Below are 15,937 nucleotides of genomic sequence, written 5' to 3' on the forward strand. Positions count from 1 at the left end.
CGATTGGATTTTTCTCAGGCTTTAAAAAATACTTGGAAACATTACATGCATGTACTTTAACTCTGAGAATGTTTTTATGATTATTATTTAATTTTATCCAGCATGCACACATGGTAACAGTTAGAAGAGTATAAATCTTTTCATGGGAAGTGTGTAGAATTTCCAAAGTATGAAAATCTAGCGTTCCCAAAGTCGAGCTGATTAGATTTGATTTAGTTGAGCAAAGCACAAAGCGCATTGAAATGCCATGGTGGTCTGTAGAGTCTCATTGATCATAGGCCACAGTTTGAACCCTGGCCAATTCTTACTTAACATGCTTGAAATATGGTGGCTCAAAAACGAGGGGTTAAGAATCCCTTTATTAATCAGCCTGTACTTTAGCCAGATTGGTTGTTCATTTGCACTAACTGCAGTTTTCTTCTGAACCTTTCACCAGTAGCAAAGTTTGCTGTGTTTGCTTTTCCTAGGAGATATAATAAAAGAAAAGAAGGACTTTTGTTCACACAGCACAATCTTAACAGCTGAAGACTATATAATCTTGTGGGTATGAGTTTTTTTTAACAGTTTGCACATAACATAAGCATTAATGTTGACTATTACAACTGCCGAAAACAGTCCTCATATTTTACAAGACCCCACCTCCTTAAATTAGACTCCACAAATTCCTTTCCTCCAGCAAAAATATGTTCTTACACTTTTAAACTGCTTTTAAATTGAGTTTTTCTCTGTGTTTTGTTGTATCATCTACAAGCTGATCCTTGTCTTATTAATGACAAGTGCACACAAAGTGACTAATAATAAAACTGTTTAGGAATAATACACTTACAATTGCTGTTAAATATTAGTTCAAAATTATTTGACATCAATTTAGTAACTCTATGTACTGTGCCACCGCTTGTCTATTTTAGTATAAGTTGGTTTCAAATTCCCTATTAAAAATTGTTTTTGGTGCCAAATATAATAAACCTAGACTTATAATCTGATACCTTTCAATAAAAGTTAGGTTAAACATAATTGAAAACATTTAGAAGCACAGTCATAAAACCTGAATAAATCTAAAATGTAAGTACTTTGGGTTTTGTCTATTTTAACCCCTTGTAAATTATAAGACAAAACACTTATTGTATCATTTGTATTTTATAGTACAGCCTTTAGAAATTAAAGACATTGAACACGGCTTCCCATGTCTCAGAGGTAAAAAACAACTTAAGTTTCCAAACAAAAAACTTATTAGACTTCACTTAATGAAAGAGGAAAACCGTAAAGTAATTTTAAAAATCCCCTTGGTAAAAATATATGAGTAATTAACATATGAAGACATGAATGTCTTCTGAATGTATTGTAGTGAAATTTGTTTTTGAATGTGTCAGTGAAAGATGAATAATGCATAAACATATGAATATTTATATGAATTGTTTTTTGAGCACTAGAGCTTTGCTAAATGTTTAATTAGCCTTGGTGATGTATTTGTTGTGTAAATCATAAGGGAATGTTGAAATCTTATTGTGACAGGAAATCTCTTTTGCATGGCCTTGTATGCCATGGGCAGTGCATGTGCTCTAGAAACTCCTAGCACCTGTGATTGAGACTATGTATATATTCAGCCCACCAGAGTACTAAAGACACTAGACACTTCAATTCCGTGAAAATACACAGTAAAAAATGCTACAGACTGTTCAAGGAAGCAAAATACCCCTATTTTGACTGCTGTCCCGCGGCATCTCTTGGCTAGCGGTTGCCCTGGTAAACCGTCACATTCTAACGAGGGCTCACAATTTACCAGGCCTTTCTGCTTTGACAGGATATCATTTTGGTGATCTGTCTTAATTAGTAATTATCGAATTTGTTATCTAATTCTTCTTTCTGTATTTAATGCTGAGGCAATGCTTTGACGGTGCTTCGTCATTATTCATTAAACCCTGTCCCATTTGCACCACGGTTCCCTGATCTCCTGTTCATCAGGCAGTTGCCTCAGCGGCTCTTCTGGGTGGTCATCTCACCCTGGAATGCTAAGCCCCTTTGCTCCCAGTTCCTTGGTTCTCGAAATCAGGATTCGGCTCCGAAGTCGAAAACCCGTTCTCCCTGGGGGCTCCCCAATGAGATTCTGCTCCAAGGCCGAGATACCTGAGTGTCCTCCTTTTTTCTGGGAGCTTGGCACAGGATTCCGCTCCAAAGATGAGGCTGCCCAATTCCTGCCGATGGGCTGATTCACCGTGGTTCAGATCTCTGGGCTTGTCGCCAACCACCATTGTTTCTCGCTCCATTCCAGATTGCCTTGTGTCCTGCCCAGGATTTCACTTCATTCTGCACTGCAGTTCCGCTGGGCTTGCTCCTTCTCCTGCGGTTCCATCCCACTTTAAGGAGGCAACTTCTATTGCCCAGAACCCCATGCAGCCATTTTTCCCTTTGCCTAGCATCCCTGTTTTAGTTCTGTAGACTCCTGACCTGGTACTTTAGTTTTTTCTCTGACTGCCATCTTTTCTGTCGCCTTTTCCAGCTTCTCTTTGAGGCGGCTTATTCTCCAGACTCAGGGCTTTTTTTCTCACATCTTTCTCTTGGTCTGTCTGGGAAACTTTTCTCTTCCTTCCACGACTCCTTCCAGTGTCCTAGCAGAGCCTTCTGTTTCTTTCTAGTTAGCCAGGCATCTTGTTTCCTCTCTGATGCCTGGAAAGCATCACTCCATTAGCCTGAGCTCCCTGAGGATTCCTACTGTAGGTCTTGGGCTCTGACTGGGACCGCCCATGCAGCTGTGCTGACCCAGGGCTCTGAGAATTAAGAGGGGACTGAGGACAGGTCCATTGCCTCCTGTCCGTCACAGATGTGTTTCCCAATCGGTCCAGAGGACGCCTGGGTATCCGATTCCATCTGTATCCAGGCGCCTCCATCAGAGAGTTGAACCTGAGAGAATGAGTCTGGCCTGATCTCGGAAGAGACCCCCCCATGAGGGCGTGTGCCTTGAATCTGACTCCTGGGCCCTCTCTAGCACTTGGGTTCTGACAAATCACCACTCATGCGGCTGGATCCGGCCGCGTCGTAACAACCGCTATAAGGACTTAGGAATTCTTATAATTTGCAAAATTATATATAAATATATTTGATTAGTCATTATTACAACTTATTTTATTTTGGTGCCTTTCCCTATGAATGTACCCTGAAATCAATGGAATATAAGGTATAAGAGAATAAGGTTAAATACATCTCATAATCTCATAGTGTAAAATGATACAATTACAATGACATCATTCCCACATCAAGAGTACACGTGGAGCAATCTTCAGCAGATTTGGCACTCATTTGCGATGATCAGGAATGTTGAAGTAGAGCAGTAGTTTGATGTTGGCTTTCTTAGTCTGCTGCACTTTCTTTCCATTGATGCCTCATAGTATGAATGAAGTGAAAGCTGTCCATTTCAAACAACCGTCTCCCATCTCTGTCACTTATCTCTTTTTTGTGTGACACCTAACTCTGGTTGACATCAAATTCCTTGAAGCTAAATAGTGTCAAACCAGAAATTCTTCTGGTTAGCAGCAAATCTCAGTTGATTTCACAGTAAAGGTGGATAATTTCCCCATTCACACATCAGCCATAGTCAGGAATCTGGGAGTCACACTTGATCCTCTCCTTTTTTGTCTTTTGAGCCTCATGTGAAAAAATTTGATTGAGACATCTTTCTTTCGCCTGAGAAATATTGCCTGCCTTAGGCAATTTGTATTAATGTCCGATGCTGGGTGCCTGATCCATTCATTTATATTGATTTCTCCAACCCTTTATTGTATGGGCTCTCTAACTCTCTTCTCAACAAGTTGCGATATTTTCAAAACTCTGCAGCTAGACTACTTTCTCACACCAGACCCTGGCAGCATCTCACTCCTTCACTTAGAGTAAGTTTCTTCACTGGTTGCCTATAAAGTCACATATTCAATACAAGATCTTGTTGCTGGCTCTGAACAATCTGACTCTGGAACTCCTCCATGTTTACACTTTCCCCCGCGTTCTGTTCAGATGAGGCCAGTCCTCTTCTGACTGTCCCCAGGACTAAATAACTTAAAAATAAAATAACTTACTGTAGTTCATGGTGACCGTGCCATCTCTGTTGCTGCTCCAGTGTTGCAGAATGACCTTCCTCAGACTTTACAAGAGACAACTTCTGTAACTCTCTTCAAATCTAAACTTAAAACAGACCTTTTACCAAGGTCTACATCTGATTGCCTACAGTCAATTTGTAAAAACCTATATATTTTTGTTTTTTGTTCCATTTACTTTGACTGTATTTTCTTGTTTTTTTCTTTATTCAAGATGTACAGATGATGATGATAATGGTGATGATTATGATGATGATGTTGAAGAAAAAGAAGAAGAGACTCTTCCCTAGCAAATTGTCCAAGCTAAAGCTACCACTTACAGTAGTAATTAACTTCAAACTGTGTGAGTTTATTGCTGTTGTTTCTCCTCTTCTTATATTCTCAAATAGATATGAGACAAAAGATTTACATCATGCAAAATGCTGAAAGTATGCATTTCCCTAGCAATTGTTAAAAATGATTTAAAAGAAATACGCAGGCATGGAAAGTAAATGATGGAATTCTGAGAGGATGTACTGTATGTAATATTCAAATAACTTTTGTTTAACAGTGATATTGAAGTATCTTAGGCCTGTCATTTGATGGGCTATAGTTTTGACACTTTACAACACATAAAAAAATAAATCAGCTTTTCTCTTTTTCAAATGTATCTATTGCATAACCAAATAAAACCTTAAAACAGCATGAAAACTTTGAACATCAAATTTCACCCAGTCACTTTTTTCCCAGATGGAATAATATGATAAAATAATAAAGGCTCCATCTGCCACACTTCTAAAATCTCTTGTAGATTTTGAAGATGTGCATCCTTTTTCTGTATTCAAACTACATTGTTGATAAATGGAATATCTTGAGGAGGTCAAACTCTACGCTCTCACTTCCACTTTCCTTCATATAAATGTGTATAGAACTCTGCATGCATCTTTCTAGCTCCCTTTTCTCTACCCCGTCATCACCCTTGCAGCATCTCCCTGGTTCATTCCTTCTAAGTGAGGAGGGCTGTGACAGTACTGATATCCGAATAGTGCTGTCGTTTCTTCCACCAAGTGAGTTGACACCAAAATATTAAGCATGCTATTTCTTTATATTTGTCGACGCATTTGATCTTAGAATTGGACGGAACTCCTGGAATTGTTTTGTGATGCATCAAAGTCTTCTGTAAAAGTACCCCTGCACCGATTGAACACTACAGCTCATGGCACAAAAACAACACCTACAGTAAGTTTACCTAGGCCCTTCCACGCAGGCCGTTATGTCAGTGAGGGACGTCCCACTCCCTCTGGAAGGGCTTGTGGATCTTTGAAGTACAGTATGTTGAAGGGCTGAATGGGTGGACAGATCAGAGGAACAAACTGTATCTGCTCCCTTCTTCGTTCTTCCTGCACAGCAAAGGAGTTGCAGCTGTGAGCCAAAATGTAAAGAAAGTGCTGGCAATTTCAAACTAGGTAGGTACCTGTAACAGGTGAGAACAAAAAATGTTCAGAAAAAATCTTCAATTAAATTAGAAGGTACAGTATTTTGTCTGTCCTGATACGTTGACAATGAAATCTAATAGTTTCTTTTGAGATGTACACCTTTGAAAAATATTATATATGAACAGTATATACTGTATACAGATGGGACATTGTAGTACAACCTCAGAGTTTCCATTAAAACTGCAAATGTAAACAAGTTGTATTTATTTCTGGAAATAACAAATGCTTAATCTGTGTGTTGATACATATCAGCTTCTGAGGTTACCAGCTCTGTGTTGCAATTTTCAAATAAAATCCAGCTGTTAAAAACTGTTTAATGGTAATTGCCATTGAAACACAAGATACATTTTAAAAAGTTCTTAAAAAGACTATTTTGCCATTAGGGCAGCCTTTATTAGAAAAACAATATGTTCTGTAAATTGCAGTTGCTTATTTTTTCATAAATATTCCTTTATTCAACATGGCAAAGTAAGAGCTATATATTTTGTATTAGAAAAAACATTTAAGTGATGCAACTGCTTTCCATTAACCCTAACCCTAACCCTAACCCTTTCATGACTTGCAATTTGTTGTCTCTTGACATTTGATCCATAATATTAATGCTCAAATCAAAATCATGACAGCAGTCTCTTGATATATTTTGATTCCACTATTTATAATGTTGAATGTGCATGAATATTTGGAAGGTTTTCCGTACAGCTTCCATGATAACTAACTTTGATAGTTTAGAAACATTAGAAAGTCTTTCTCCATGACCTTGTATCGTGGGTAGAAAGTATATGGATGGGTGGAAGAAAGTTTGTAAATGAGAGAACATCAAACTATAATGTTCTGTTGCTAGTACAATGCATTGTCCTTTCATTATTTTAGTGTTTATTTTTTAATGCTCTGTTTAAGGAAAAGTAAATACTATTGTATTTTAATTCCCTTCAGAAAGCATACAAAACCTTAATGCAAACCTCACGAAAACTGTATCAGAACACCATAATACACACTGCAAGAATTCATAATACACCTCTTTTCCAACCCATCTCCACCTTTGCAGCTTCACTCCTTCTCTGTATGGGGGTCCCAGCCTGCTTGTCCTATGGCCAGGGGGATGGTTCTCCGTGTTAAGCTAGATCATACCTTCATAACATCCTCAAGCACATCTAATTCCTGGATGTCATTATTCCTTGTGGTGTTTTTAAATCGTAGTGTGAATATGAAGGGGAGCTCAGCAGTTCTGTTGGTCATGCTAATGGAGCCTGTATCAGTTCAATTTTTACAAATTGCAAAGATTAATGTATAGAGTTATTCATCTCTGTCTTTTGCCATCACTCTTAATACCATCTGGGTGAGATCTAGTCTTATATTCAGCAGTAAGAAAATACACAGTATTTTGCTTGGACAAATGCATTATATTCATCCATCCATTAAAAAAACAGTTAGGATTCATCTGAGCTTTTTAACTTTCATAACAAATAAATATTAACCTTGTATTATTTTCATAGCTGCTAATGTTTAGTAACATTTTTTACACAAAAGGTTGTGGCAGTCTGGAACAAGCTACAGTATCACGCCATGTTGTCAAAGCTGACACCCTAGCTTCTTTTAAATAAATGCAGGATTACAGCCATGGATCAATAATCTACTATCATCCAAGAGGGCTAGATGGGCCAAATTGCCATTCAATATGCATGATACCTTTTCATGTTTGGAAATGTTTCTACCTGATCTGCTCTTTCATTCATTTCTTACTGTTCATATGAGAATGGTGCAACATTGTCTGAAACACAGAAAATCAAAATGAAAAGTCTCTTTTTAAAAGAACCTTAGTACAAGAACATCTATGGCAAGTATCATAGTTTAGGCTTTTTAGTAAAGTACAGGAAAAACAAAGATGTGAAACAAATATGTGCTATGATTTTAGCATTTTGGAATGGTGTGTCAGTTTGAACACAGAGTAGCAACAGCTCTTTAAATTGTCATGGTATTTAAAAGCCTTAAACAAAGCCTCCTGTCAAACACCATAATTTCTCCAGAAAAAGAACCATCTGGTTATTTTCTGTGATCCAGATGAGATTGAAAAAAGAAGGTTAAATATTTGAAAGCTGTACTACTTGACTGCAGAGAACAACTGAGAAACTGGGGAAGGGACTTCATAACAGAGCCACACACAAGTAAAAGTTTCTTGTGTTTCTTATTTATTTGCTCATAAGTAAAAAGGGATTTCAGTTTCTCCTATGGGGAGAGTTAAACATGATGGTGGTCCACTTGCTATTGTGGTGTACATTCTGTGCTGAAGAGATTCTCTGTGAGAAGAGCAAGTCAAACTGCAGCTGTAACACACACAAATCATCTGGAACAGTTTACTGTAAAGTAGCAGAACAATTCTGCAGAGCAAGAAAGGAGTCAGGGCCCCTCTTGCTATTTGGCTGACAGAATTTGTTTGGTTTAACCAACCCAAACAACCTTGTGAAAGAGGCACTCCCATTAATACCTTATCTTTAGTAGTTTTACTATTCAAATACCAAGTATGTAATAGTTCCCTTACTGTAATTCGTGCTCAAAATACAACAAGCACATTCTTCTGTGTGTCATGTGTTAAAATCTACCTGAAAATGCAAGGGTTTCAGTTTGTATACATCTTTTTTGTTTGTGATTCTGATACTGCAGGCCTTGGTAGAGTTTTGTTTGCATTGGAAAGGTGAAGTGAGGCACCTCTATAAAAAATGCTCCTGCCCTCTTTGCTGAAAAGACCACTAGCACAGATAAGCTTGAGTGCACCCTGAGGATATACATGGAGCAGAAGACACAGCTCCCTCAAAGATGACCAACAATAAAACAAATCTGACCGAAGACCATGAAATCTCTAGGTTTGATAACTAGATGTAGATGACGTAGACTGAATCTGAAACAATCTGTGTGAGTGTGCAGTATTCATCTGATTCTGGAGCATCAGAATCCCACTAACCCTTCTTAAGACGAAGCCCTCATGTGGAACATCCAGAAGAAAAGAGCTGTAACACTGCAAGTCAGGATCGCTGATCTTAATTCCACAAAGTGTGATTTTGTGCACAAGGCGAATGACTACACTAGCTTTCTAAGGAATCTAACTTTTCTCCCGAACATCTGTTCTAAGCTTTATGCGGATGTAATTTGCTATTGTTAAAACATCTTAAAATTTGCCTTTGGGAAATGTGTACATGGGGTATTCATGAAAAGAGAAAGCAGTATCTGGAGGCAACATCTTAAAAGAAATCACAATATTCAAGCTCATAGTATGAAATATCCCCAGATATGTGAAAACACCGCATAACTGTACCCTTGTGATATTAAAACATTGTAATCTAAAATAAGTATTACCTCATGCAGTAACTAATAACCTTTTCATTAATTTTATGTTTCTAATAAAATAATTGCACTGGTCAGTTATCCATTTTACTAAAAAAAGGTTATGTTTCTACTGTACCCTTCCTGGTTGTTAAACTGGCCAAAACAGCTATAAACAGACCAGGAAACCATCAGCTTTCATTTCAGTGTTAAGAAAAGAAAAGAGACAAAAAGATAGAGTGTAAAATGAATTCAAAATATAAAAATCTGACACAGCAAGAACCTGTTTAAAGTTTGCACAATTAGCTACACCTCTGGGAACAGACACAACTAACTGATTAAACCTTACTAAACAGTATTTATTGTCAGTGTATTTATGGCAGTTTATTCTGTCATTTGCATTCCAATTCTAAAACACCCATAAACTGTCAACATTTTTTGTGCCTGAACTAAAGGTTAGCATAATCAAAGTTGTGATTGTGTTGAAACGCTTTATGAGAGCACACATTATTTTCATTAACAAATTGATACTGTATATTAAGAGCAAAAGTAAATATATATATAAACTCAGTAGAGCAACCTCTACTACTTCTAATTCTGCTTGCAATACTACATCTGTCTTTAGGAAAATGATCACAGTAGTTACTGCCATTACCCACCATCTCATATTTCCTCTTAATTGACACACCTTTCATTAAAAAAAATATACAAGCCTATGCTAGAATTTAGGCAGATCATCATGGATGACACACCTACAAAATTTGCTGGATATTTAATGACCAATTGGTTTGGACTTCAATCTAGCATTTAGCTCACCTAAAGGCATAGTGCACCATTTACAGTAGCAGCAATTTCCTTACAGCTGGCACATCTACAGAGAGCTCACATTCTTCTGTGCAGATTGTTAAAATTAAGTATCATAAAACATTGTCCTCAAACTTTAACTGCAGTCCCAGGTGTATTGGTGTATTGTATAACGCTCAATTTTGTACACAGACTAAACAAAAAGAAAAGCCTTTTGTCCTGACTGGAGGATCTCATCATACAGCAACAGTGTGACTCTTATTTAGGGTCCTATAAGATATTTGATTTTCTAAGAATTCATCTAACTGCAAAACAAACTGGAAACTGCTTCTGTCACAGAGTGAGAAAATGGGTGTGAGACAATAGGGGTCAGAGGCTGTGTTGCTTAGAATACCCAATGTCTCCCTAAGGATTGAAGCCTTTCACTGCTTGTCCTTTGAGCTCCCCATTGATTAAAGGTCCTTCTTGCACAGACACAAGTTAAATACCACACAGTTCAGAGGTGCCGTGGGCTGTATTACAGGCTTCAATGGGCCGCAGACTGCGTGGATGACTCTAGAACAGAGCTTGAATACACAATGCATCCTTACACCTGGTCATCTGTACAGTATATACAGTAGCCAGTTGATCGATGAGCCCTGAGCATTTAGCTCTGCCCACACTCAAGATGCCAAAGGGACACTTCCAACCCCCTGATTATGAGACCTGAGTCATGGTTAGGGAGCTTCAAAAACCCCAGTGATGAGGGCTCACAGAGACAGAAGAAACTGGAGGAAATGCAGTTTCACTCCTGGGACTCTGCAGAGTAGTAGAAGAGGCCTCAGCATCATCTTCCACTACCCAAAAACTGGATTTGAAGACAAATGGGAGGTGATGGGGGGGGTTGAGTGTGAGGTTCAACATTGTTGAGGATGTCTTCAACTACACAGAGTTTCTTCACAGCAGCGGAGAGAGGCGAGCCAGGTCACAGAAGTGATCTATACAAAGAAGCAGTACTGCTGGGCTGCTTCTTTGGGACATTCGAGTTCTGGTTACTGGGGACCATGGGGTTCTTGTGCTGGTTTGTGAGTGTGTGTCTCTGGTGGATAATTTGTCTGTGTGTTGGGTGGCAGTACTAGAAAATGTTGTGTTAAGGGGATACTTTATGTGATATGTAGATTGATATATATATAAAATGGGATATTATGTAGGATGACTGTCTTGCCTTGTCTGTGCGTGTACTCGTGCACCCTTAAAATTCCTAGCTGGCATAGTCAGCTACAAAAGCAAAAGCAGTTCCTATGTTAGAGAATTCCATCTGTGACACTTTAAAGTTTCATGATATGATATCCCAGGTCTTCTCAACAATGAAGAAATTGGAGAAAACATCTTTCTTTTCTTTCCTTTATCTTTATACTGTACCAGATAAAATATTATTTCAATATGTGGAGCACCTTTAGTTCCCATTTACCTCCACCCATGTACCTTGTAGCATAGATGTTTTGAAGTACAGTTTGCTAATGAAAAAATTAATGATAAGTTAAAATGTTCACTTTGTTTCTTGTTTGTTCTTTTCATCATCATTCTTATCATCACCATAAGTACTGAGGGACTGTAGCTATAACAGCAACAGTGTCACTGGTTGTAGAGGTTGTATTACAATTGGTCTTTATACTTAATAATATTGATGTACTAAGATGTGCTAAACTAATTTAAGAAACTAAAAAAAATTATATGGAAAAATGTCAGAATGCAATCATTACACTGCTTTCAATTTTGTGCCTTCATCGAACCTGGATCTTTGGTTCCCTCTACAGGAGATATTTTTTTTTCCTTTTAATCATACAGCAAAGATTTACTGCTAGTACTGAAGAATTGCAGTTGCATAGATATGTTTTTATACATAATAACATGTGTCTTGTAATTTATTGCTTTTAAGCAATAAAATATTAAAATTAAGTTGTTCAAGTGGGGAGCTGTGTCAGCTTGTATTGGCTCCAAATGGAAAATTAAAGGTTTTAACGCACTTTGTGGAGTAACAAGAAGAAACAACACTGTGGCTGTTGAGCCTTCTCCAGGTGTGAGACACCTGACCTAGAAGAAAAAAACAACTCAAAAGCCACAATTTTTAGTGTCTTCATTCTGCTTTTCAGTGTGAAATTAACCTTTATTTTTTCCATAAAAATAAGTCTGCAAGTGTGTGACCTTTAGTTGGATCTCTGGATGACTTAGGATCGCAAGTATTATAATTAGTATTGAAAAAAACACCTTTCTTTCAAATCTCTAATAATTGTAAATTCTTCCCAAGCTTAATGTGTACAGCACATAGAACCTAAAGAAGAGTGGGAGATGATAGAGACCATAAAACTTACACAATTTATATTTTCAAAATATTGTAAGAACTCAGTATTTTTAGACGCTAGTTACAAAACTGGAAAAAATACATTTCTAGATCCACATAAAGCTGGCAGAGGATGCTTGGCCATAATGAGGTGCCAGGGCACTAGTTTTCTTTTACATGGACTCCTTGACCTTCAAAGTATGTTGGTCTGTCAACATGACTGGACTGTTTCATTTCAAAGTTTAAAGTAAATGCTCTTACTGTACCAAGAATTCTGCTACTACCTGGAAGATGGATGTCTCTGCTTTTTACATCTGTTTTACACTCATATGCCATTAACAAGAGCTCGCATGTCCCATAAAGAATAATGTAATGTGCCCTTTCTGGGAGTGACACTCTATCACCTACTAATGGGACTGTAGTTTAAAAGAACAGGTTGCATTTGCTATTAATACCTATTAGGAAGTACATTCAATATACACAGCCTGTCACAGTATTCTGTAAACACAGCTAAATAATACCATGAGGAGAGGACTGTTTATGTTCCAGTAGTGCTGCCTTCATATGCTGTGTGGGCGCAGTGAAGAGAGTTTTTTCCATAACAGAGATTTTCCTATAAAGAGATAATTAGATTGTTCTTTTTGTAGGGATGCATAATCTAAAACTGCTGTTGAGAGCCATTTGTTTTACAATTTTTTAGAAGGGTGTGATGGGGATTTGTTAATTCAAAGTGTGTAGAATATTTAAATCCCCTCACTTCTATTATTTGCGTCTTTATTATATTTATTCACACTCTGCATAAGTAATGTGACCTTTTCGTTACTTAGATATTTTCAGTTCATCTTCTTTAAATGGCAAAGAACCCTACGGAGAGCCTAGCATGTGTCCTCCATGTCTAGTAAATGTGTTAGGAGTTCATTGTTAATTACTAAAGAAATAGGGTTCATGGGTCAGTTTGGATTTTTTGCTATCTTGTCTATTCCATAAAATGTGATGTGAAAGTAATCAGAAAGGGCTAGGCTTGAGCATATGTAAAAGAACACGAGTGCACTGAGCATATTATAGAAACTTTGCCCTTTTTCGGTATGCCATGTTGAAACCTAGATGGTGCAGAAGTTTGCAGTAACAGGAGTTCTAACAGGTCTCCAGGCACTTTGTGTGCTCTGAGCCCACGAGCAACTGTGATCAAATCCATGTAGATGGCAGAGCAGAGACATTTGCCATGGCATTTCGAAATAGTGAGTGAAAAATGTATCCATGCGTCTGCGACAAATATTTAAAATCATGAAAGGCACTGACAATGTCAACCCAGAGGATTTCTTCAGAAACACAAACCAGAGGGCACAAGTGTAAAATAATAATAATAATAATAATTCCTTACACTTATTTAGCACTTTTCTGAACACTCCACTCAAAGTGCTTTATAGGTAATGGAGACTCCCCTCCACCACCACCAATGTGCAGCCCCACCTCGACGATGCGACTGCAGGCATAGTGCGCCAGAATGCTTACCACACACCAGCTATCAGTGGGAAGGAGAAGACAGTTCAGGGTGTTGGGGTAAACACCTCTATACTTTTTGAGAAACACCCTGGGACTTTTAATGACCACAGAGAGTCAGGACCTTGTTATTACGTCTCATCCGAAGGACGGCGCCCTTTTGCACTATAGTGTCCCCATCACTATACTGGGGCATTAGGACCCAGGAGGTCTCACATCCAGGTTGCCAGGATGTGTTGAGTTGGATGAGGATGAGTTGCCAGTTGTGAGTTGCAGTCTAATACGGCTGTTGGAAACTGTGTGAAAGTGGCTTTAAAACCAAGAACAGGAGGCACTTTTTACCCAAAGAGGAGTATCTAACTGTGAAACAAGCTGACCAGCATGTTGTCAAAGGTGATTTCCTGGCTTCTTTCAAGAAACAGCTGGTTGAGATCCTTGGATCAATTCACTTTTAGCTGCTAAATGGGCTATATGGGTTGAGTGGCCTCTTAAACTATATGGGTTGAGTGGCCTCTTATCATTTGTAACCTTAATTATCTTCTCATATTTGGTTAAAAAAATGTCCATACATACACTATAACAATACATTACACTCATGCCTGTAATCATTTCTTGACATTTTGTTAATGTGTCAAACTAATTGCCTTCCTTGGTGAATAATTTAACCACCCGTCTGCTCAAAGATTCAGTGCTTCTTGCCATTTTCACTGGGAGTCCAATGCCCTGTAATGAGTTAAACAGACATTACACTAGCATTTCTTTTCCACTGACCAAAGCCAATCTGCCAGGTAGTTTCTGACTAGATATTTCCTTTTATGTAATAAAAATCCAGATACTTTCCAAATCTCAATATTTTCCAAAAATCACTTTGTATTTTTCCAAACACTTAAATAAATAAAATTTGTTGGATTTTCACTGTGACTTCAGACCGTATGATAGTTTCATACAGATGACACATTAATCAGTGAAATACAATCTGTTCTTTTGTGTCACAAATAATCAACGAAGCCCCTTCATGAGGCACAGACATTGTCTTATTTTCATAAAAGGTACTGAAGCAGGGAGCTGCTGCTTGATCCCAGATGACTTCACGGAGGTTTAGTAAGGGAAAAAATCACATATACAGAAAGATCCAAAGGGATTCACAGGGAACTACCCATGTTTTGATAAAGCTCCCAAAAGGACCTCCCTGTTTTGCTTCTAAAACAAACGTTTTAAAGAGCTGTTCAATGAGCTTCACAAAACCTGAGCCAACCACCCTCAACAGAGAAACACTGAACAAGATTGTCCATTTAGTTTTTGTGCTATCATTGGCAACATATGGAAGAAAAATGGAACTTGAACTTATTTTATTTATTGATTCTAACATCTTCCCACTGTTTACTGTGGTCACAGCTTGGTAGGTCCAACTGTATAGGGTCTGGGTTTCATGTTTCAGGGCTGTTTTTAGTTTGTTTTGTTTGTTTTTTTATTAAAAATGTAATTATTGTACATGTAGTGGAAGATGGTGCTTCTTTCATTTTTATATCCATGTTAATGCTGTTGGGAAATCTCAGTGGCATTTCTGCTGAAGTGAGCCAAACAATAATAAACTCTATTGACTTAAACTTTCTGAAGCATCTTAACTGTCACACTGAGCTAGCCTAATGTTTTAAATGCCTATATTAATTTGGATTATTCTATTCCCAATTACAGAGAGCATTTGAAAGGAGGTAGACACGGTTTTCACTGCTATTTTCAATGCCATGGATCATAAAAACATTAGAGAAATCAGTTTATTTTTCTTTAGTGCTTCCAATATAGATAAGGAAAGTATATTTGCAATATCGTATTACCAAAAAATAACACATTCTTTGAGAGTTTTACCAAAGTTTTATTCTATGTAAATTCACGGTTTAGGACAATTTCTTTTCCGTTTCAATGTATATAAAGCTAATAATTGTGATTCCATTTAGTGTATACAAATATGATGTTGTGAGTGTTGTCTTACAGTATAACAAACAGGAAATGTTGTCCCACCCTGTTAGTAAAAGGTGATAGTGATTGTTTTTGCCATTTTTGTTTGAAATCAGCACTGCACAGAACATTTTTATTTGTCTTACAGTCTTTGAAACATAGATTATTCTGTCATTAAAGTAGAATGAGTCTATAATTAATGTTTCAAAAAGCATTTCTAAAAGCATGTTAGTTGGCAGGAGAAAAATATACCCTTCTAATTATTTGCCTGAGTTTACTGTTTTTTAATGAGGGGTTCTTGGTCCTGAATGCAAATATAAACAGTGAATCATGTCAATGAATCATGTACCTCACGACAAATGGATATTTTTGAGGAGAAAAAACAGACTCCTTACAGGGCAAATCTTAGAAGTAAAAAATTACAACACCTCTTTAGTGAAAACGTCATAGTTTATACGAACCTCTTCACCAAGGGAAAGTGTATA

Source organism: Atractosteus spatula, chromosome 2 (genome assembly GCF_055471065.1).
Source record: "Atractosteus spatula isolate fAtrSpa1 chromosome 2, fAtrSpa1.hap1, whole genome shotgun sequence".
In the NCBI taxonomy this organism is placed as follows: domain Eukaryota; kingdom Metazoa; phylum Chordata; class Actinopteri; order Semionotiformes; family Lepisosteidae; genus Atractosteus; species Atractosteus spatula.